Raw genomic sequence first — 24,991 nt, 5'->3', positions numbered from 1 at the left:
CAAGGCAAACGCCCTACTGCTTTGCTATCTCTCCAGCCCTTTTTGTTTTTATTTTTAGGCCACACTTAGAGGTGCCCAGGGGTTACTCCTGGCTTTGCACTTAAGAATTACTGGCAGTGCTCATTTAGACGACACATGATGCCTGGGATCAAATCCGAGTCAGTCACTCATAAGGCAAATCTCCTACTCACTGTACTATCTCTCTAGCTCTGCAAAATGTTTGAACAGGAACAGGAAATACAATTCAAAGGACTGAGCCTATGCATCACTTATAGAAAGCCTCAGGGCTCAATTCCCCAGTGCTGCATAGGTCCCCTGAGCATTGCCAGGAAATACTCTCCAACACACTGTCTATAGTAACTCCACACCATCAGGTGTAGCATCAAAACAAAAAATGTTCCAGAAAGTATAAGCAAGATATATTGAAAATCAAAGTTGTATCAACCATCTCAACAATAGCATTGTAAACCTGAGGCAGTGAAGCAATGAAGAATAAAAGATTTTTCAACTAGAATTTAGGAAAACTACAATTTAAAATTTTTTGTTTGTTTGTTTTTGGGCCACACCCGGCAGTGCTCAGGGGTTACTCCTGGCTGTCTGCTCATAAATAGCTCCTGGGGCCCAGAGAGATAGCACAGCAGTGTTTGCCTTGCAAGCAGCCGATCCAGGACCAAAGGTGGTTGGTTCGAATCCTGGTGTCCCATATGGTCCCCCGTGCCTGCCAGGAGCTATTTCTGAGCAGACAGCTAGGAGTAACCCCTGAGCATCGCCGGGTGTGGCCCAAAAACCAAAAAAAAAAAAAAAAAAAAAAAAAAAGAGAGAGAGAGAGAGAAATAGCTCATGGCAGGCACGGGGAACCATATGGGACACTGGGATTCGAACCAACCACCTTTGGTCCTGGATCGGCTGCTTGCAAGGGAAACGCCGCTGTGCTATCTCTCCAGGCCCTACAATTTTAATTTTTACCTTAAACAAGGTAAAAATTATTTCCAGATATGCAAGGTTCCAAATATCCAACCTTTTTCTTTCCAATAAATGTCTTTATTGAAAGGTAAAGTCAGACACAACTAGCAATGTTCAGGAGCTACTCTTTGCTCTCTGCTTAGGGCTCAATTCTGGAGGTGCTTAGGGGACTGTACTCCATTTTGGGAATCAAACCAGGATTGGCTACATGCAAGGCAAGTGCCTTAACCTCTCTACTATGATCTCTAGTCCCCCCAAAAATTTTTAGAGTTACTTTTATCTTCAATTTTTTGGGTCACACCCAGCTTTTCTTAGGACTACTCCTGGCTCTACACTCAAGAATTACTCATGGCAGTGTTTGGGGGACCATATGAGAAGCTGGGGATCAAAACAGTTTGGATGCATGCAAGGCAAGGGCCTTAGCCTTTGTGCTGTCTCTCTAGTCACTAGAGTTACTTTTCAATAAAATGTTAAACCATATAGAAAATGGAGTGGAGGAACATAAAAAGGTAAAGGAAAACTTACTAAGATATACAACAAAATATAGACACATGAAAATAGCATTTTAGTACTATTAGACTTCTTAAAAATACATATATATCAGTTTGATTAAACATAATTGCTTTTTTATATTACTCTTCCATTCTAGGACCTGGGAGATAGCTTAAAGGGGTAGTATTTATTCTTTGCCTATATAGTAAGCTTGGACAAGATCCCCAGCACCACCTGGTCACCTGAAACACCTCTGGGCAAGTCCTGAGTACTAAGCTAAAGTATTCCCTGAGCACTAAAACCTAAACATTAAAAAGGGAAATTTGGGGTCAGAGAGATAGCACAGCGGTAAGGCGTTCGCCTTAGCTGCAGAAGGATGATGGTTCGAATCTCGTTATCCCATATGGTCCCTGGAGCCTACCAGGAGCGATTTCTGAGCATAGAGCTAGGAGTAACTCCTGAGCACTGCCGGGTGTGACCCCCTCCCACACAAAAAAGGGGAATTTGGGGCTGGAGAGATAGCATGGAGGTAGGGCATTTGCTGTGCATGCAGAAGGACAGTGGTTTGAATCCCGGCATCCCATGTGGTCCCCCGAGCCTGCCAGGAGCGATTTCTGAGTGTAGAGCCAGGAGTAGCCCCTGAGCACTACCAGTGTGACCCAAAAACCAAAAACAAAGAAACAAAAAAGGGTAATTCTCCCCTTCCCTTTATTTTAGAATACCAAGGATTGAATATCTTCAGGTATGTGTTTACATACTTTTAATTGTGGTGCTCATCAAGAATCACACATTTGAGCTTTGGTGCTTGTATAAATTTGATTAACAAGCACCAACAATCACACACATTAAACCAAATGACAGGGGCCTGAGAGATAGCATGGATGTAGGGCATTTGCCTTGCATGCAGAAGGACGGTGGTTCAAATCCGGACATCTCATGTGGTCCCCCGAGCCTGCCAGGAGTGATTTCTGAGTGTGGAGCCAGGAGTAACTCCTGAGCGCTGCAAGGTATGACCCAAAAACAAACAAACCAAAACAAAACAAAACAAAAAAAATTGATTAACAAGCACCAACGATCACACATTCTGAATCAAATGTCAGTGTTAGGAGGATTAAGAGATAGAACAGGAGGCACTGACCTTGCACATGGCTAACCTAGATTCAATACCTGACACTGCTATGGTGTCCCAAACACTGCCAGGAGCAAATGCTGCTACTCCCAGCTCAGTATTCAAGGGTGATGAGTAGGACCATGAGATGCTAGTAATTGAACCCAGGCCTTTCACATGCAAGCCATTCTCACTGGCCTTTAAGATATCTTCCTGGCAAGTAATATGAACTTGTTTTTTTGTTGTTTGTGCTACATCTGGGAATACTCAGGGGTTACTCCTGGCTCTACACTCTGGAATCACTCAGAAGACCAGATGAGATGCTGGTGATCAAACTTGGGTTGGCAATGTGAACTGAAAACAACTTTACTTGCTGTACTATTTCTCTGGTTCCAGAAATGTAGTTGTTTTGGAGTTTTGTTTTGTTTTGTTGTTGCTTTATTTTGTTTTGTTTTGGGGTCACACCTGGCAATGCTAACTGGTAATTCCTGGTTCTGCACTCAGGACTTCTAGTGGTGCTCAGAGGACAATATGGGATGTTTGGGATTGAACTTAGGTCAGCTGTGTGTAAGGCAATAACCCTACCCGCTGTACTATATCCTCAGTCCCCCAGCAATGTGCTTTAAATAAAATTCTAAAAACAAACAATGAAGAAAACTAGGAGTGCATTGAAAATTAACTTTTCTAAAATGAAAAGACACTTGTAATGGGGAGAATATTTACAAATCATAGCTCTGATATACACCCAGAATTCAGTATATATCAAGAACTTTCACAACTGAAAAAGACAAGTGACCCTATAAGGGAGTTAGTGAGGACAGAAAAGGGACCACTATGACAATGATAGTTGGAAATGATCACTCTGAACAAAAACTGGATACTAAAAGGAGGTAAAGTGGAATGAATGATACCTCTTCAATATTACAAACCAGTATCTAAAAGGAAAAAGGGGAGAGAGACAGACAGAGACAGAGAGACAGCGAAAGAGAAGAAAAAAAGAGTCTGCTGAAGAGGCAGGTGGGGGAAGGCATTGGTAGTAGGGAATGTACATTGGTAAAGGGATGGGTATTTTGTTTGGTTTGTTTGGTTTGGTTTTTGGGTCACACCCGGTGGCTCTCAGGAATTACTTCTGGCTCTGTGCTCAGAAATCATCCATGGCATGGGGCCGGAGAGATAGCATGGAGGTAAGGAGTTTGCCTTGCATGCAGAAGGACGGTGGTTTGAATCCCGGCATCCCTGTGCCTGCCAGGGGCGATTTCTTTCTTTCTTTTCTTTTTTTTTTTTTTTTTAAATATGGAACGCTTCACGAATTTGTGTCATCCTTGCGCAGGGGCCATGTTAATCTTCTCTGTATCATTCCAATTTTAGTATATGTGCTGCCGAAGAAAGCACCAGGGGCGATTTCTGAGCATGGAGCCAGGAGTAATCCCTGAGTGCTGCTGGGTGTGACCCAAAAACCAAAAAAAAAAAAGAAAGAAAAAGAAATCATCCATGGCAGACATGGGGGACCATCTGAGATGCTGGGATTTGAACCACCATCTGTCCTGGATCGCCTCCTTTCAAGGCAAATGCCCTTCCACTGTGCTATCTCTTCGACCCCAGTTGTTGTTTTTATTTATTTATTTATTTATTTATATTTTAATTAATGTATTTAATTAAACGCTAATTAAAAATGTAACACTGTGGGTACAAGGTTGTTCATAATACAATTTTTTTCACAGATACAAAGTTGCTCATGATAGAGTATCAGCCCTGAAATGTTCAACCCTTCACTAAAAAACACATTTCCTGCCACCAGTGTCCCCAGTTTCCCTCTGTCCTGTCTGTCCACTGATTGTGGGGCAGCGTATTTCTTTGCTCTCTTCTTTCTCTCTATTTCTATTTTTTCTCTCTTCCATTTTTTTTGTTTAGACATGGTGGTTTGCAATATTTTTATTGAAGGGGTATCATGCATAGCACTTTATCTCCAGTCAGCACACAGTCCTTGTCCAGAGAGATCATTTCCAACTCTTATTGTCATATAGGTCCAGGGATGGGTGTTGTACATTGCATGACTGAAACTCAATCATCAGCAACTTTGTAACTGAATCTTATAGTAATTTGATTAAAGAATTTGAGGGTGAGTGGGTTACACACAGCAGTGCTCAGGAGTTACTCCTGGCTCTGCCCTCATAAATCGCTCCTGGCAGGCTTGGGGGACCATATAGGATGTTGGGAATCAAACTGGGATACATCCTGGACTGGATGTCCATCCTGGGTGTGCAAATGCCCTACGGTTGTGCTATCGCTCCAGCCTCCAGAATATATATATATAATTATATATAATATATAATGTAATAATATATTATATATAATTTTAAAAGACAAGTAACCAATTAACAACAGACCAAAGATTAGGCATTTCTTTGAAGAAAATATGTAAAATGACCAATAAACAAGTGAAAAGACACTTAAGCCAAGGAGAGTTCAGGGGGTTGAGGTATTTTCCTTGCATAAGGCCAACTCCTGTTCAATCCCTGGCACTGTATATGGTCCCGAAAGCAACATCGAAAGGAGTCCTGGCAAAGAGCCAGGAATAGCCCCTGAACACTAAAGAGAGTTCAGGTTCAATTTTATTAGTCATCAGGGCAATGCAAATCAAAAATCATAATGAGATACCACTTATTCCTCTACGATGACAAGAATAAAAAAAGACAAACCATTATTAAGGAGGAAGAATATAGATAAATTTAAACCTTTGTACATTATTGTTGGTAAGCTTGAGTCATTCACTTTGGAAATGAATTTGGCACTTCCTCTCAAGATTAACCACATAACTACATTTCACTTGAAGGTATAGGTATACATCCCAGAGAATTGAAAATGTATGTCCATATATAATCTGGTACACAAATATTCACAGCATCATTATTTCTAATAGTCAAAACTTAGAAACATTGACCCTCAATGTTTAAATTTAAATTTAAAGAATTAAAATTGTTCATTAATTGATTAATTGAATAACAAAATATGTTATACCATGAAATAAAATGTTATTCATGAAACAACAAAGATGAGTCTTGGAAACATTATGCCACATATTAGCCTTTTCTCTCTGGGGTGATAAAATAATCCCGATGTAGTGCATCATTGTTAATAAACTAAACATTACTGTTAATAAACTATAGATTATTGAACAATACACATTTGGGGGCTTTTGGAGGCCACTCCTAGGCAGGCTCAGGGGTTACTCTGGCTCTGCACTCAGGAATTACTCCTGATGTTGCTCAGGATATTCTATGATATGATATGATATGATATGATATGATATGATATGATATGCTGGGATATGTTGCAAATCAAAGGCCTTATTCGCTAGACTACCACTCCAATCCTGAGTAGTACACTATTTTTATAGGTATATATATTTGAAAAATCAATATTATGATTAATTGGGGCTGGAGAGATAACAGGGAGGTAAGGCATTTGCCTTTCTTACAGAAGGTCGGTGGTTCAAATCCCGGCATCCCATATGGTCCCCTGAGCCTGCCAGGAGCAATTCTGAGCATAGAGCCAGGAGTAACCCCTGAGCGCTGCCGGGGGTTTTGCCAAAACAAAACAAAAATATTATGATTAATTATGTGCTGATATGTATATTTTTTGCTAATATATTTTAAAATTTATATGAAATAGAGAAATCCTACAAATGCAAAAGTTTAGTGAGAGCATGGGGTTAGAGAGATAGCCAGGAGGTAAGGCATTTGACTTGCATGAAGAAGAACAATGGTTCGAATCCCAGCATCCCATATGGTCCCCAGAGCCTGCCAGGAGCAATTTCTGAGTGTAGAGCTGGGAGTAACCCCTGAGTGCTATTGGGTGTGACCCAAAAACCAAAAAAAAAAAAGTTTAGTGAGAGCAAAGAGAATTAAGACAAATGTAAGAGGGAAATATAAATATGTGTATAATTATATAGAAGTATGCTTTACCCTAAGAAAAGAAATATTGGAACAAAAAGGAATATTGGCTTTATGTTAGAAAATATTATGGATAATGGGGCCGGAGAGATAGCATGGAGGTAAGGTGTTTGCCTTTCATGCAGAAGGTCCGTGGTTCAAATCCCGGCGTCCCATATGGTCCCCCGTGCCTGCCAGGAGCGATTTCTGAGCATAGAGCCAGGAGTAACCCCTGAGCACTGCCGGGTGTGACCCAAAAACCAAAAAAAAAAAAAAAATATTATGGATACTGCTTAATTTTTTGCATCAATAAATAAGACCTCAATAAAAATCTCTATCGATGTTAAAAAGACACCTAATCAGATAAAGAACATTCAATATAAATGAAACATTATTCATTATTGCAAATTTCTAAAATCCTTTAGCAGGGTAGGAGTAAACATACCTTTCTTAATTTCTTAGAGGAGTACCAGAAGCATTAGGAGTGTTATACTCAAGAATGGCATACTCAATGTCAAGAGCTGAGATGTTTGTCTTGCCTTTTAAAGAAGCTCCTTTAGCTTCTTTAATTTTTTAAAAATTTAAACAGCATTTCCAAACAATAGACATATCCCGAAGTATTGCATAACCAGTTGCTAAATAAAGTACAAAGGCAATTACCTTTGTAAGATTAAGAGAAAGAAAGGTTACTTCATGAGGCAATATGTTTATGACTAAAATAAAATCTCAGCTATGTCTGGGCATACTGGTAGAATTTGAGTACACAGAGGGGAAGAAAAAAGATAAAAGTACTGAAAATGTATAAAGATATTATAATGTTACCAAGAGTCATAATCAATAATATGTACCTTCAAGTCTCCTGAACATATATATTATAGTTCAGACTCTCCCATTGGGCTGAAAATGGCAGCATTAGGTGGTATTGAGGCTGGCTGAAACTTCTCAATATTTTAATCAGTAAAGGCAAGCTGTTTGGGCCATTGGGGTTATTTAATTCAACAGTAGAATACTTGTCTTACATGTGTAAAATTCTGGATTCAACTCCAAGTAACAACCACAAAACAAACAAAGCAAGTAAGAAGTTTCCATATTGATCCTACCATTTCATTTCTAGCCTTACCTGTCATATTAATTGTTTTGGTTGCCCAGATCTGATTCTATCAAGGTCAGTATGCTAACAGTTATTTCCAAAGGAGGTTTTCAAAAACATCTTTAATCCAGTTGTTCAATATAAACAACAAAGCTGACCTGTGCCCTTTGCCTACACTTCACTATAATCTGATTCTGATGAAGGGGGAAAATTAACATAAAGACACATGTTGTTTGCTGTTATCCATTTATTTTTTTTTTGTTTTTGTTTTTGTTTTTTTGGTTTTTGGGCCACACCCTGTGCCGCTCAGGGGTTACTCCTGGCTATGCGCTCAGAAGTTGCTCCTGGCTTCTTGGGGGACCATATGGGACACCGGGGGATCGAACCGCGGTCCGTGCTAGGCTAGCGCAGGCAAGGCAGGCACCTTACCTCCAGCGCCACCGCCCGGCCCTGTTATCCATTTATTAACACTATCAGTTAACAATCTTGCTGCTACAAGAAACTGAAAACCCAGTTCTAAATAATTTAAATAGGACAAATCACGAGAAGAAGCTTCAAGCTTGGGGAGTTGTAGAATTGGCTTATTTCAGCCCAGCTATGTCTGCTTCTGCTAAATCCAGGCCTTCTGTCTTTCTGCACTGCCTTTATTCAATGTATTGACTTTGCCCTCAGATACCATCTTTCCTAACGATCACAAGACTACTGTCCCAATTTCAGTCGACACATGCAGACACTATTCAGAACGGAAAATAGGGTTCTATATATATCTATAAGTGAAACTGCCCACCTCCAAGGACCCAGCACATTCTCCATTACATTTTGTTGTCTATAATTGCTTCATGTTCCCTTCCTAAATTGGTTACTGGCAAATAAATAAAATTTCTTTTTTTTTTTTGGATTTTTGGGACACACTTGTAGGCGCGCAGGGACTACTCTGGCTCTGTGCTTAGAAATTACTCCTAGCAGGCTCAGAAAACCATATGATGCCAGAGATCGAACCTTGGTTTGGCTGCTTGCAAGGCAAATGCCCTTCCTGCTGTGCTATCTCTCTGGCCCCATAAATAAAATTGCTATGACTGAAACACAAAAGTATATGGTTGAGGACAGAGAGATAGTGCAGCAGGGAAGGCTCTTGCTTTGCACACAGCTGACCTGGTTCAATTCTAGGCACCACAATATGGTACCTAGTCCTGCCAGGAGTGACCCCTAAGGAAAGAAGCAGAAGTAAGCTCTGAGAATAGCCATGTGTTCCCCACAAATAACAAGTAAATAAAGACACTACTGATTAGAAGAAGATAAACTATAATAAAATTGTAATGTTAAGGCTAGAGAGCTAGTTAAATGAGCTAAACACATGCATTGCATATGGGAGGCACATGTGGTAACTCAAGGCAACTCCTGAGCATAGACCTAGAAGTTATCCCTGAGCACTGCTGGGAGTGTTCAAAAGCAAAATAAAAGAAAAGTTGGTGCTGGAGCAATAGCACAGTGGATAGGGTGTTTGCCTTGCACGTGGCTGACTTGGGACAAACTGGGATTCGGTTACGACATCCCATATGGTTCCCTGAGCCTACCAGGAGCAATTTCTGAGTGCAGAGTCAGGAGTAACCCCTGAACGCTGCCGAGTGTGGGAAAAAAAAAGTTTATAATTTATAATTGTTTTAAAAGGAGGAAAAAATGGCAAATGGCATTTAGCAGTGCATTATTATACTAGTTCATTTTCAAGAATACTTTGCTTTATTTTTTTTGCTTTAATACTCTCATTTATTCATTGCATAAATAGTTGTGTACTGGTGCCAAATATTGTTTTTTCCATTAGAAAGAGCAGCAAAAGATATTTGTGATATATGGCATTGAATACAGGGCCTCAAGAAGGCTAGGCATGTGTTCCACCATTGAGCCAATCTTTGGCCCAGAAAAATATTTTGTCTCTGCTTTTTCATTGATGTCTATCTCTTTTGAGACATATAGAAAAAATTTCAATAAAGCTATATATGTTGGTCCCCCGTGCCTGCCAGGGATGGTTTCTGAGCGTGGAGCCAGGAGTAACTCCTGAGCGTTGCCGGGTGTGACCCCCCCAAAAAAAAACAAAAAACAAAAAACAAAAAAAAAGAAAGAAAAGAAAAAGAAGCAAGAAGAAAAGACTTTTTCATTCAAGGAATTTGGTTCTGAAGGATGAAAAGAAACAAAAAAGCAACTAGAAAAAAGATAAAGATCTTGATCGAGATCAAGAAAGGGAGTTTAGTTTTATTTAAATATACAGTATTCCATTTGAAGTAAGATCCCAAATAACAGATAATAGTGAATTCTTTTAATATTATTGGGCAGGGGGAGTTCTCCAGTAAGGCTTGGGGCTTTGGCCTGACAGTGCAGACTTGGTGGCTACAGATCTAATCTGGCTAGCTGGTTGGGGGAGGGGGCTTTGAACTACCCACCCCTTTCAACTATCTCCCCAGCCCTACTTTCTGTTTTAGAAATAGGAATTGCAGGGGCCGGAGAGATAGCATGGAGGTAAGGCGTTTGCCTTTCATGCAGGAGGTCATCGGTTCAAATCCCGGCGCCCCATATGGTCCCCCGTGCCTGCCAGGAGCAATTTCTGAGCCTGGAGCCAGGAATAACCCCTGAGCACTGCCGGGTGTGACCCAAAAACCACAAAAAAAAAAAAAAAAAAAAAAGAAATAGGAATTGCAGCACATTGCTTAGTACAACATTGCACAATAGTACATATGGGGTTAAAACTGGAAAGAACAACACAGAGCAGGTCAAGATTCCCTCCATTGGCTCCTTTCCTGGAATTACTGAACACAGAAAATATGAATAAGGCCTTTCTTTAAACCTTTGTCAACGTCTTTTTTTTTTTTTTTCTTTTTTTCTGGTTTCTTGGGTCACACCCGGTCACGCTCAGGCTCTTTGCTCAGAAATCGCCACTGGCAGGCACAGGGGACCATATGGGATGCTGGGATTCGAACCATCATCTGTCCTGGATTGGTTGCTTGCAAGGCAAACACCCTACCGCTGTGATATCTCTTTGGCCCCCACCTTTGTCAACTTCTATGCAAATAAGATTTAACTAGTTATAGGGAATGGAGCCATAGTACAGTAGGTGGCCACTTGCTTTGCAAGCGATCAACTTGGGTTCGATTCCCAGTATCACATATGATCTCCAGAGCACCACTAGATGTGATTCCTGAGCTCAGAGCCAGAATAATACCTGAGCACTGCTGAGTGCAGATTCCCTACCAAAAGTTAACTAGTTCTTCATTATACAAAGTAAAGGTCTCCCCCACTCTCCCAGACTGGTCTCTTCATTATCAGGCAGTTTTGCCATGATATTTACATAAAATATCTTCTTTAGTGCTTTAGTGATTTAAAATTCAGTGTGTGTGTGTGTGTGTGTGTGTTTTTATATTGGAGCTGCATCTGGGTATGCTCAGTTACTCCAAGCTCAGTGCTTGGCATTATTTCTGGCAGTGCTGGAGCCACAGAGGTGCAGGGGATTGAACCTGGGCTTCTCATACACAAAGCATGAATGAGTTCGGTCCATTAAACTATTTCTCTGGTTAAAACTTTAAATAATTATTTATATAAGGTCAGAGAGATAATACAGAGGTTAAGGCTGAGAAGGGTTTGACCCTAGGCACTTTATATAGTCCTCTGAGCACCACAAGGAGTAGTCTCAAAACAAAAATTATTTAATTTTGGGACTGGAGTGATAGTACAGTGGTAGGGTGTTTACCTTGCACGTTGCCAACCTGGACAGATACAGGTTCGATCCCCGGCATCCCATATGGTCCCCCGAGACTGCCAGGTAACCATCGGGTGCAGTCCAAAAAAATTTTTTTTTGTGCTCAGAAACCACTCCTGGCAGGCTCCAGCGACCATATGGGATGCCAGTGATTGAACCCAGGTCTACTGCATGCAAGGCAAATGCCCTACCTGATATGCTATTGATCTGGCCCCTGCATTCTACCATTTAAGCCACAACCCCAAACCTCTTAGTAATTTCTTTTAAGTTTTTCTATCCCTGTGGCCTTGTTGTTATTGCTGATGTGTGGTTGCCCTCCTTTGACTGTAGAGCTTGCACACATACTCACTGCTGGCTCCCACTTAATGTGGTGCTCACTGGAGGCTGCACATTGTACTTATCAGAATTCATACTTTTTGGCACATGCATCTTTAGCAGGTGGTGCTCACAGGAGGTGGTGGTGATCCCACACACACCTGGTGGCAGTGCATCTAGAAATAGCTGGAATTGGGGATTCACAGACAGCAGAGTGGCCTGACTGAAACTCATGCATGTGGAACAGGAGATTTGAACCTGTAGCCATGCACTTATAAGGCAAGTATTCTAAATCCCTGTATTGATTCTAAATCCCTGTATTCTAAATCCCCTGGATTGATTTTAAATACGCTCTATTGTCTTTCTACTGTTAGGTTTTGTCTATTTGTTTCATCTCCCAAGCAGAAGCCCAGGGGTCACTCCTAGATCTGATAAGATTAGAGGCCACCAGGGACACTCCCAGTGTGTCAGAGGGGTTATGTGTTGCCTGAAAATGAAAGGTGAGGCCCAAGTATGCCAGGGATGGGTCCCTAATCCTATTCTTTTCTCCTAGCTCTAATTTCTACATGATTACCAGTGAAAGTGCAGAACCAGAATCAGACCCAGACCTTCTGAGCAGACCTTCCCTAAATGTATCACGTTGGCATGTTAATTAGTTCACCAGTCTGTTCACAGAAGCCCAGCAGGCTGGTGAAAAAAAATTTTTTTACCAATCCCCAAACTATCTAGATTCTAGAGGAATGAAAAATGAAAGTATTAGCTTTGCAGATCTCACCACCACTGATATCCTGTGTTGTGCAGCTGTGGTCAATTCTACCATATACTTCTACATCTTTGTCACTGGCAAGCCTGTGAGCCACATCTGCTTTGAGGTATTTGCAGACAAATTTCCAAAGACAAAAGAAAATGTTCATATTCTCAGCATTGGGGAGAAAGGATTTGACTACAAAGGTTCCTGCTTTCACAGAATCATCCTAGTATTTATGTGCCAGGAACTGGTGGCAAATCCACTTATAGAGAGAAGTTTGATAACGAGAATTTCACCCAGAAGCATACGAGTTCTGGCAGCTTGTCCATGACAAGTACTGGATTCAATACAACTGGTTTCTAGGGGCTGGAGCGGTGGTGCAAGGGGTAAGTTGTCTGCCTTGCCTACACTAGCCTAGGAAGGAACACGGTTCGATTCCCCCAGCATCCCATATGATCCCCCAAGCCAGGAGCGATTTCTGAATGCATAGCCAGGCATACCCCTGAGCGTCACTGGGTGTGGCCCAAAAACCAAAAAACAAACAAACAAAAAAATGGTTTCCAGTTCTTCATCTGCACTGTCAAGACTGGATGGTTTAGAGCAAGGTGAAAGAGGTCATGAATACTGTGAAGCCACTCAGAGCTATGGGTCCAGAACAGCAAGAACAGCAAGAAGACAGATTTCCAATTGTGCTATTTACAATAGCCAGACACTGGAAACAACCAAGATGCCCTTTAACAGATGAGTGGCTAAAGAAACTGTGATACATGGGGCCAGAGATAGCATGGAGGTAAGGTGTTTGCCTTATGACCTTCATGCAGAAGGTCATCGGTTCGAATCCCGGCATCCCATATGGTCCCCCGAGCCTGCCAGGAGCGATTTCTGAGAATAGACTAGAGCCAGGAGTAACCCCTGAGCACTGCCCGGTGTGACCCAAAAAACAAAAAACAAACAAACAAAAAAAAAAGAAAAAAGAAACTGTGGTACATATACACAATGGAATACTATGCAGCCGTCAGGAGAGATGAAGTCATGACATTTTTCTATACATGGAATGTACATGGAATCTATTATGCTGAGTGAAATAAGTCAGAGGGAGAGAGAAAGACACAGCATAGTTTCACTCACTATGGGTTTTAAGAAAAATTAAAGACATTTTTAGCAGTATCTCAGAGACAAGAGAGATGAGGGCTGGAAGGTGCAGCTCATGACATGAAGCTCACCACATAGAGTGATGAGTGCAGTTAGAGAAATAACTACACTGAGAAATATCATGACAATGTGGATGAATGAAGGAAGTAGAAAGCCTGTCTCGAGTATAGGTGTGGGTGGGGTGGGGAGGAGGGAGATCTGGGAATCTTGCACTGGTGAAGGGGGGTGTTCTTTACATGACTGTAATCATACAACTGCAATCATGTTTGTAATCACGGTGTTTAAATAAAGATAATTTAACAATAAAAAAAGATTTCTAGGGGCCGGGCAGTGGCGCTAAAGGTAAGGTGCCTGCCTTGCCTGCGCTAGTCTTGGACGGACCGCGGTTCGATCCCCCAGTGTCCCATATGGTCCCCCAAGCCAGGAGCAACTTCTGAGCACATAGCCAGGAGTAACCCCTGAGCGTTACCGGGTGTGGCCCAAAAACCAAAAAAAAAAAAAAAAAAAAAAAAAGATTTCTAACTATGGACAAGTCTAATCAATACAAAGTATCTTGTAACACCAGACCTTCCTTCTGAAGTTCAGGACACAGCTCTTTGCCCCACTGTGATCGACATGTCCTAGAATCCTTGGGCTCTCCCTGAAGTTCAGAGGGTCTCATAATTTCCTACCCCCATCCAATTCCAGCTAGATTTTAGAATTGTTTATGATTATAAAATTAAAACTAATTTTTTTTGTTTTTTTGATTTTTTGGTTGTTTTTTTTTTTGGTTTCTTTTTGGCCACACCCATTTGATGCTCAGGGGTTACTCCTGGCTATGCACTCAGAAATTGTTCCTGGCTTGGGGGGCCATATGGGAGGCCAGGGGATTGAACCAAGGTCTGTCCTAGGCTAGTGCTTGCAAGGTAGATGCCTTACCTCTAATGCCATTACTCCAGCCCCTAAAACTAAAATTTTTAATGGGGGTATTATACAGAATTAAAATTCTTGCCAGGTAAGTTATTAGTAATAACTTTGTTATTTTGTTTGTTTTTTGTTTTGTTTTGGGGGGAGGGCCACATCTGGCAGAACTCAGCATTTACTCCTGAATCTACTTGGAAAATCACTCCTGGAGAGCTCAGAATTATATGGGGTGCTGGGAGTGGAACCTGGGTTGGCCACATTCAAGGCAAGTGCCCTGTTCACTGTTCTCTTCTCTTTCTCTGGCCCCCAGTAATAAGCTTTAAAAAATTATTTTAGTAAAGCATCATGATTTACAAACTTATTCAAAGTTGAGTTTTAGACTTACAATGTTCCAACATCAATCCTATCACCAATGTTACTTTCCTTCTACACTGAACCCAGATTTTCTCCCCCACACATCCATTAATAACCCTTCCGGCCTCCAGTAGGGCTGCATCTTGACAGGTACATTTTTATTTTTGGTTTTTGGGTCACACCTGGTAATGCTCAGGGGTTACTCTTGGCTCTATGCTCAGAAATCGCTCCTGGCAGGCTCAGGGGACCATATGTGATGTCAGGATTCGAACCACCAACCTTCTGCATGCAAGGCAAATGCTTTACCTTCATGCTATCTCTCCGGCCCATACAGGGAACTTTTTTTATTTGACTGTAAAGTTTGGGTCTCATGATTCAGTACTGTTGACTATGATGTTTGGATATTCAGCTATTCCCTTGCTTTATACCACTGATGTACCAGAGGCCAAAGTGATAGTATAGCAGGTAAGTTATTTGCTTTGCACATAGCTGACCCGGGTTCATTCCCTGGTACCCCATATGGTCCCCTGAGCACTTCCAGGAATGATCATTGAGTGCACAGGCAGATGTAAGCCCCAAGCACTACAAGTGTGGCCCCAAAACAAAAACAAAGAAATAAATAAAAAGGCATTGTATTCCCTGTCTACTTGCTTAAATGCCACATATGCAAGATTCCTTTGTGTTTGTCCTTCTTCTAGCTTACTTCACTTAATATAATATCATCTAGTTCCATATTGTAGAAAATTGCATGATTTCATTGGTTCTTACAAATATGTAATATTCCATTGTGAATATATACCACATCTTCATGATCCACTTATCTATTGATGGATATCTAGGTTGATACCATATCTTAGCTATTGTACAAATGCTGTAATGAATAATTACATACATGTGCCTTTATTTATTTATTTATTTTGGTTTGGGGGCCACAGCTGGCAGCACTCAGGGATTACTCCTGGTTCTGTGCTCAAAAATGACTCCTGGTGGGTTTAGGAGACCAAAAGGAATGCCTGGGATGGAACTCAGGTTGGCTATGTGCAAGGCAAATCACCCTAGCCCCACATATGTCCTTTTGAATAAATGTAATGAGCTTTCTTTTGTAGAAATCTGTCTCTAGGGCATAAAAATAATCTGAATAAAGAACATATGGATTTAGTCATCTCTCCTCATCTGGAGAGATGAGTCCCTTCATCGTGAAGACCCTACTCCATTCCTTAGATCAAGGAAGGATATTTTGGAATCCACCTGTAGGTAGATTCTCCATGTATATGTAATTGAAACATGGGTTTGTTTATCTGTTTTTATCATGAATACTCTAGCTAATGTTCATTTATTTGACCAGAATAAGAAAAATGATATGGAATCATAGAAAGTTTTATGGTTCCTCTCTGCAACACTGGATAACTTCCAAAAATATTGAAATATATTTGCATCCATCCTAGTCTTATTTTTTTGTTTTGTTTTTGGGTCACATCCCACAGTACTCAGGGGTTACTCCTGGCTCTATACTCAGAAATCGCTCCTGGCAGGCTCCGGGGACCATATGGGATGCTGGGATTCGAACCATCATCCTTCTGCATGATAGGCAAATGCCTTACCACCATGCTATCTCTCAAACTGTTTTTTTTTTTTTTTTTTTTTTTTTTTTTTTGGTTTTTGGGCCACACCCGGTAACGCTCAGGGGTTACTCCTGGCTATGCGCTCAGAAGTTGCTCCTGGCTTGGGGGACCATATGGGACGCCGGGGGATCGAACCGCGGTCCGTCCAAGGCCAGCGCAGGCAAGGCAGGCACCTTACCTCTTGCGCCACCGCCCGGCCCCTCTCAAACTGTTTTTATTCCTGGCATCCCATTTGGTTCCCTGAGGCTGCCAGGAATGATCCTAAGTGAAGAAACAGGAATAAGCCCTGAGCACACCTGGCTGTGGCTCAACCTTCCGCCTACAAATAAAATTTAAAAAAATTATAAAAGTATGGGCCCGGAGAGATAGCACAGCGGCGTTTGCCTTGCAAGCAGCCGATCCAGGACCAAAGGTGGTTGGTTCGAATCCCGGTGTCCCATATGGTCCCCCGTGCCTGCCAGGAGCTATTTCTGAGCAGACAGCCAGGAGTAACCCCTGAGCACCGCTGGGTGTGGCCCAAAAACCAAAAAAAAAAAAAAAAAAAAAAGTTAAAGCAAATGCTTTTGCACGTGGGAACTCTGAATTCCATTCACAGTATTACATGGTATCCTCCCAAGCAAAGTTCTAGGAGTAGCCCCCAAATACTACCATGTATGGTCCAAAAACGAATAAAGATATAAAAATAATAAATCACTATTACTGTATTCTATCACCTGTCCTGCCTGCTCTGAGAAGTCTACTTTGCAACTGTTGTTGCATTTAAGATACAAGGTATCGGGCCCGGAGAGATAGCACAGTGGTGCTTGCCTTGCAAGCAGCCAATCCAGAACCTAAGGTGGTTGGTTCGAATCCCGGTGTCCCATATGGTCCCCCGTGCCTGCCAGGAGCTATTTCTGAGCAGACAGCCAGGAGTAACCCCTGAGCACCGCTGGGTGTGGCCCAAAAACCAAAAAAAAAAAAAAAAAAAATTTATAAAACTAGCCAAATAACCTGAAAATACAGGAGAAAAAAATTTTATTTGTTTGTTTTTGAATCACACAATGTTGTACTGGGTTTATTCCTGACTCTGTGTTCAAGAACCACTCCTGGTGTGCTCAGGATCTTTATGTGGCACTGAGGATCAAACTTGGGTCAGTTGGGTACAAGGCAAGCGCCTCATTTGCTGTGCTTTTTCTTTGATCCTAGATAGGGAAGTTTTGTTTTTTTTTTTGCTTTTGAAGAATTTGATAGGTGTTATTAAATTTATTAATTCCTAACAAAAGGCAAAAATTCAAGTGTAGTAAATTGTTATTAGTTAAATGTCAGTAATAAGATAAAACAATTTTGGGGCCGGGCGGTGGCGCTAGAGGTAAGGTGCCTGCCTTGCCTGCGCTAGCCTAGGACGGACCGCGGTTCGATCCCCCGGCGTCCCATATGGTCCCCCAAGCCAGGAGCGACTTCTGAGCGCATAGCCAGGAGTAACCCCTGAGCGTCACTGGGTGTGGCCCAAAAACCAAAAAAAAAAAAAAAAAAAAAGATAAAACAATTTTGAAATTATAATAAAAAAGAACATTTAAGTGTCTAATTTTCTAAATTTTACCTTGCTGCCTACTGAGCATGAATATTAACATTCAGAGCTCTATTTTGAGAGGCAAAATAAAAGTTGCTGCAAACATAAATCATTAAGATACAGTACCCCTCACATGCCTTGCATTTACCACTGTTTTACAAATAAATTACATCCTTCTCTAAAATATCTAATGTTTTTTTGTTTGTTTGGGGGCAACACTGGAAATACTCAGGGATTTCTTTGGGTTCTGAGTGAATAGGAATTCCTGAGTACAAATCACTCCTGAAAGTGCTCAGGGAACCAGATGGGATTCTGAGGGTTGGACTTGGATCAGCTGCAGGCAAGACAAATGACTTGGGGCTGGAGAGATAGCATGGAGGTAAGGCGCTTGCCTTTCATGCAGGAGGTCATCAGTTGGAATCCCAGCATCCCATATGGTCCCCCGTGCCTGGCAGGAGCGATTTCTGAGCCTGGAGCCAGGAATAACCCCTGAGCACTGCCGGTGTGACCCAAAAACCACACACACACACACAAAAGACAAATGACTTACCAACTGTATTATCTTTCTACCTCTAATATATCTAAATAGCTTTTGTCTGAGGTCAACAAGAGTTAAAATATTGAGCTCTCCTGTTCAATACCACATGTTTATGCTTTGATAGTAATGAACAGGCAAAAGTCATAGTGATTCCAAGATAGAGCTTTACTACACAAGGACTCTGTTCTTTAACTACAAATATAGTTATATCTCCTGTATTTGTAGTGATGTAACAATAACTTCTGAGAAATGTTTGTTCTGAGAAATGTATTGTCAGGCAACTTCACCTTTGTGTATTTACACAATATATTTAAATGATAAAACCTACTCGACATCTAGACAATATTCTGGGACTACTTCCCAAATGTAGTATATTGTTGATAGAGACATTACTATGCCATAAGTGACTATATTTGGAAGGAGTCGATACTCACAATCCAAAGAAATAAAACTAAGCAGTGACTGACAGTTTGGTTTTTGGGTCACACCTGGCGGGCTTACTCCTGGCTCTATGTTCTATGCTATCTCTCCGGTCCCTTTTTTTGGGGGCGGGGGGGGGGTTACATCCTGCAGCGGTCAGGGGTTACTCCTGGCTCTACGCTCAGAAATCGCTCCTGGCAGGCTCGGGGGACTATATGGGATGCCAGGATTTGAAACACTGTCCTTCCGCATGCAAGGCGAACGCCTTACCGCCATGCTATCTTTCTGGCCTTCTACCTAGTAATATTATACTAATAGCTGTGCTTACATATAATTTCAGTATCCTGTTGGCTTTTTTGTTTGTTTGTTTGTTTTGGGGGGCCACACCCGGCGGTGCTCAGGGGTTACTCCTGGCTGTCTGCTCAGAAATAGCTCCTGGCAGGCACGGGGGACCATATGGGACACGGGGATTCAAACCAACCACCTTAGGTCCTGGATCGGCTGCTTGCAAGGCAAACGCTGCTGTGCTCTCTCTCCGGCCCCAGTACTCTGTTTTTGTTTGTTTGTTTGTTTTTATGGTTTTTGGGTCACACGGCAGCGCTCAGGGTTACTCCTGGGTTACTCCTGGCTCTACGCTCAGAAATCGCTCCTGGCAGGTTCGGGGAACCATATGGATACCGGGATTCAAACCAATGACCTTCTGCATGAAAGGCAAACACCTTACCTCCATGCTATCTCTCCGGCCCCAGTATCCTGTTTTTTTTTTTTTTGGTTTTTTTTTTTTTTTTTTTGGTTTTTGGGCCACACCCGGCGGTGCTCAGGGGTCACTCCTGGCTATCTGCTCAGAAATAGCTCCTGGCAGGCACGGGGGACCATATGGGACACCGGGATTCGAACCAACCACCTTAGGTCCTGGATCAGCTGCTTGCAAGGCAAACACCCCTGTGCTATCTCTTCGGGCCCATCCTGTTTTTTAATATCTAAATTCTTCATAAATTTTATCTTTAGTTTGACCTACTTCTACCTCAATGTTTTACTCTAGTGGAGTTCAATGAAATAATGTTAAAAATGTTGGCTAAGGAGTAATGAGTGCAGTGGCTTAAAGCACCTACCTTATAACCTTGCCAGTTACATAATCTCAACATAAACTCAACAGGCCTGGACATGATTCTGGAATCTCTGCTCCCTGTAATCCCTAGATCCACAAAAATGCATAGAAATGTCTTTTGTTTTGTTCTGTTTTGCCTTTTTAGGCCACATCCAGAGGCACTCAGAAATTACTCCTGGTAGGCTCAGGGAGACCATATGGGATGGCTGGGATCAAACCCAGTTCAGCCAGCCATATACAGGGCAAATGCCCTACCTGCTGTTTTATCGCTCGGGCCCCTCAAAATGTGTGTGCTTTTAATTTATAGGGATATTTTGGGGGGTGGGGCATTGAGTCACACCCAGTGGTGCTCAGCTCAGTGCTCAGCGCTCCTGGCAGGCACTGGGGACCATATGGGATGCCAGCAATTGAACCACCATCCGTCCTAGATCGGCTGTGCTGTGTGTAAGGCAAATGCCCTACCGTTGTACTATCTCTCTGGCCCCTACAGTTTTATTTAAAAAAAAAAAAAAGTTAAAAAAATCCTTAGTTTCCAACCTTGAAGGGTAACAAGTGGAGAACAAAAGATGCCCTTCTTCCTTGGGAGTGTTCCTCTTTCCCTAGGACCATGCACAGGCCAGAGCAAGTCAGACCTAGCCCTTCCTGCTGCCCTCTAGGACCCCCTCCCTCCACTGCTGGTGGGATCCAGTGGCTGGGGCGCAGTAGAAATGTTTTCTAAAGTAAACATGTCAGGACCAAACAATAGTGTAGTGTAGTGTAGTGTAGTGTAGTGTAGTGTAGTGTAGTGTAGTGTAGTGTAGTGTAGTATAGTGTAGTATAGTATAGTATAGTATAGTATAGTATAGTATAGTATAGTATAGTATAGTATAGGGTTCTTGCCTTGAATGTAGCCAACTGTGATATAACTTCTGACATACTATATGGTCATCTGAACCCTGTTAGGAATGGTCCTTAAAGAGACTAATGTAATTCCTGGTCTTTGCTGTGTGTCTTTGTGTGTGTGTGTGGCAAAAACAAAACAAAACAAATTTGCATGGTAAATGTCCTATCCTTTGTAACATCACTCTAGCCCTTCCTCCCTTTCATTTCCTTAAGTTTTTAAAATTTCTTAATTTTGGGGCCGGAGAGATAGCACAGTGGCATTTGCCTTGCAAGCAGCCGATCCAGGACCAAAGGTGGTTGGTTCGAATCCCGGTGTCCCATATGGTCCCCCGTGCCTGCCAGGAGCTACTTCTGAGCAGACAGCCAGGAGTAACTCCTGAGCACCGCCGGGTGTGGCCCAAAAACCAAAAAAAAAAAAAATTTCTTAGTTTTGTTTTTGGCCCACACAACACCTGGATCTTTGCTCAGGGATCAAACCCTGGTGAGAATCAGGGGATCATATGTGGTGTCAGGGATCAAACAACTGTATTATCTTTCTTTTCTTTCTTTCTTTTTTTTTTTTTTTTTTTTTTTTTGGTTTTTGGGTCACCCAGCGGCGCTCAGGGTTACTCCTGGCTCTACGCTCAGAAATCATTCCTGGTAGGCTCAGGGGACCATATGGGATGCCGGGATTCGAACTACCATCCTTCTGCATGCAAGGCAAACCCGCTACCTCCATGCTATCTCTCCGGCCCCATATTATCTTTCTTAAATTATTATTATTATTTTTTGGCCACACCCGGTGACGCTCAGGGGTTACTCCTGGCTATGCACTCAGAAGTCGCTCCTGGCTTGGGGGACCATATGGGACGCCAGGGGATCGAACCACTGTCCATCCAAGACTAGCCCAGGCAAGGCAGGCACCTTACCTCTAGCGCCACCACCGGGCCCCTCTTAAATTATCATTTTTTTTTAAATATGGAACGCTTCACGAATTTGTGTGTCATCCTTGCGCAGAGGCCATGCTAATCTTCTCTGTATCGTTCCAATTTTAGTATATGTGCTGCCGAAGCGAGCACTCTTAAATTATTTTTATAAGCACAAATAGTACATGAATGACTCCAGTATTCTGATAGGATGTCTATGAAAATGTTCCAATAAAATGGGGCCAGAGAGATAACACAGCAAGCAGCCGACCCAGGACCTAAGGTGGTTGGTTCAAATCCCATTGTCCCATATGGTCCCCCATGCCTGCCAGGAGCTATTTCTGAGCAGATAGCCAGGAGTAACCTCTGAGCACCGCCAGTGTGGTCCCTCCCCCAATAAAAAAATTGAAAATAGGGCCAGAGCTATAGTATAGTGGTAAGGCACTTGCCTGGCACGTGGCCAACACAGGATAGACCCCCAGTTCAAATCCTGGCATCCCATATGATCCCCCGTACCTGCCAGGAGCTACTTCTGAGCACAGAGCCAGGAGTGAGCCCTGAGCACAGCTGGGTGTGACTCAAAATCCAAAATAAATAAATAAATAAATAAATAAATAAATAAATAAATAAATAAATAAATAAATAGAAAATATATGCTGGTAAGAATGTGGAGAAAGAAACTGGGAACATCATATTCTGCTATTTGAAGTGTAATACAGTCTGTGGAAAACAGGGTAAAAGTTACTCAAAACATTGAAACACAGAATTATCCATATGACCCTGCCAATTCTACTTCTAGGCATATATATTCAAAAGAATTAGAGGCAAAAGGGGCCAATGTGATAGCACAGCAGGTAGAGTGCTTGCCTTGCATGCGGCCATCGTGGGTTTGATCTCTGGCATTTCATGTGGTCCTCTAAACCTGCCAGGACTGATTTCTGAGTGCAGATCCATGAATACCCCCTGAATGCAGCTAGGTGTGGCCCAAAAACCAATAAATAAATAAAAGGGAAAAATTTTAAAATAGATACTTCAACGAATATTTGTATGATAATATTCATTGTAGCATCATTCACAATAGCCAAAACAAGTCACGCGCTATCAGATGATAAATAGATGAATTGTCCTACTTCCATACAGTTGAATGTTATTCAGTCATAAAATGGAAATACTGACACGTGCTACAACATGAATTTTGACATTATGCTAAGTGAAACAAGCCAGGCATACAAGGACAAATTTTGTATGATTTCATGTGCAATATATAGGACAGACAACTCAAAAAGACCAAAAGTAGATTAGAGATTACCTCTGGTTTATGGAAGGAGGTAATAGGGTGGTGAGAAATGTTGGAAATAGACCAGCGATTTGAATGTAATTGATGCCACTAAATTGTATGCTTAAATAGTTAAAATAGAAAAATATTTTTTAAATAATAAAGCCTTTGTTTTGAACCATATCCAGCTGTGCTCAGGGATAAGTCGCTACTTGTGTACAAGGCAAGTAAGTGCCTTGATTCTTAACTCTCTCTCCAAATAGAAAATCTTGTGTACACTTTACTACTCACAATTTTGGGGGCTAATTTCTCTAACTAGAATCTGTAAGCAGGGTCTCTTACCAATGCCAGATCAGTCCTTCTGTAGTGCAATAGTAATTATTTCTACTATTCCCCCTTACACTCTCAAAGCTTCCCCAGTTAGAACATGTTCTATGGTCATCTTATCCCTTAGGATCCCTGGTTTTCAGTAAGTCTGAGATGATAACCGTGGGCATTAGGACCTTGGAAAGGTTTTACGATGACATCACCTCTAAAACAACCCCTACCCCACCCCCTCGCCTCTAGGGAACTGCAGTCATTGGGGGGAGACTTCAGTACTTCACACAAACGCCCTTCTCTAAAGTACACCTAAAAAAAAACCCACTGTCCAGTGGTCTCTATATAGCCCACCACTAAGGAGAAGGCCTTAATGGGAAGAGAGGGCCTGAAAAGACACACGACCCCACCCTGGGAGTGTGGCCACACTCAGCATGGCCGCTTCTGCCAAACTAGGGGGTGGGACTACACCGCCTCTGTGGGGCGGAGCTTAAGCTCAACGGACCAATGGGAATGGAGAAGGGGCGGGAACTAGCCTGCCACCGGGGCGTGGCGTGCAGAGGCGAGCACCGCGGCCAGACTGAGTTTGCTGACTTGCGGCCGCTGCCACGTTAGTCCCAGGTTTCCGGCTGGATTTTGCCCGGTAGGATGCCACCGTCAGCGCTTCCGGGTTGAACTCCAGCGGAGATGATCACGCCACACCCCGCGCTCGTGCTCGTCCCTCTCCCTGCCTAGTGGGCTCCAGGCTAGATCCTAGGCTGGCTCCTCCTCCTATGACTCATCTTTACATCCCCATTCCCAGATAAATCGGTGATGTATGGTGCGGCCAGACACGTTGAAGTGAAAGCATTTTTTTAATCCAAATTTATAAAAATATATTTATATTTTATATTGTACGCCCATATACGCCCATATAAGATAGCCCCATGGGAAGTTAGGGAAAGCCTCATGAACAGAAAAGTGATGTAGCACGTAAAGTCATGATTAGCTACTGTTATTCCTTTTTTAAAAAACTGGGACACTAGGAGGTTATGTATTGCTTGTTATTATATTATATGCTATTTTTTTTTCGTTTTCATTATGTCGAGTATAAAGGACTCAATGGATAAATTTTCCAGAATGTGCATAGTTCTCCAATTAATATTTATTGTCTGTTTCCCCCAGACTTCTACAAATTTTGATTTTTTTTATTTGGAGCACCGTGATTTACAATGCTGCTAATGACAGGGTTTTGTGCATATGATGTTCTAACACCACACCCTCCATCAGAGTGACCCTCATGGTCCCTGCACTCTCCACCATTGTCTCAGTGTTCCCTCCCCATTCACTAGCCTCAATCCTCTTTCACTTCGGTAATCCCAGCTCTGTAAACCTGTTCTCAGGTTCCCAGTACACCAGTACACACTTAAAGCACTTTGGAATTTGTGAATAGCCCTTCGGAGGTGGGGCACGTAGATGAGAGAAAGCTAAGAACTCGCTGTTTCACAACTTCATGTTCCCTTTGTAAAGCAGTTCCACAAGAATTACAAGACCCTTCGGGCTTTACAGTCTTAGGATTTTAGAGTTTTATA

General features: G+C 42.1%; 2 non-coding genes across 2 annotated transcripts; both read right to left on the bottom strand.

Annotated features, from left to right (window-relative positions):
- Positions 1–3,850: 3,850 nt before the first annotated feature.
- Positions 3,851–3,955, bottom strand: LOC126019811 (U6 spliceosomal RNA). Its single transcript, XR_007499432.1, has one exon. It is a non-coding gene; the product is annotated as a U6 spliceosomal RNA (small nuclear RNA).
- A 17,917-nt stretch (positions 3,956–21,872) lies between these two features.
- On the bottom strand, positions 21,873–21,979 carry LOC126019694 (U6 spliceosomal RNA). Its single transcript, XR_007499323.1, has one exon. It is a non-coding gene; the product is annotated as a U6 spliceosomal RNA (small nuclear RNA).
- Between the last annotated feature and the right edge of the window lie 3,012 nt (positions 21,980–24,991).

This window comes from Suncus etruscus, chromosome 9 (assembly GCF_024139225.1).
Source record: "Suncus etruscus isolate mSunEtr1 chromosome 9, mSunEtr1.pri.cur, whole genome shotgun sequence".
Lineage (NCBI taxonomy): Eukaryota > Metazoa > Chordata > Mammalia > Eulipotyphla > Soricidae > Suncus > Suncus etruscus.
The sequence above is the reverse complement of the archived record's forward strand: the minus strand, read 5'-3'. Positions and strand labels throughout refer to the sequence as shown.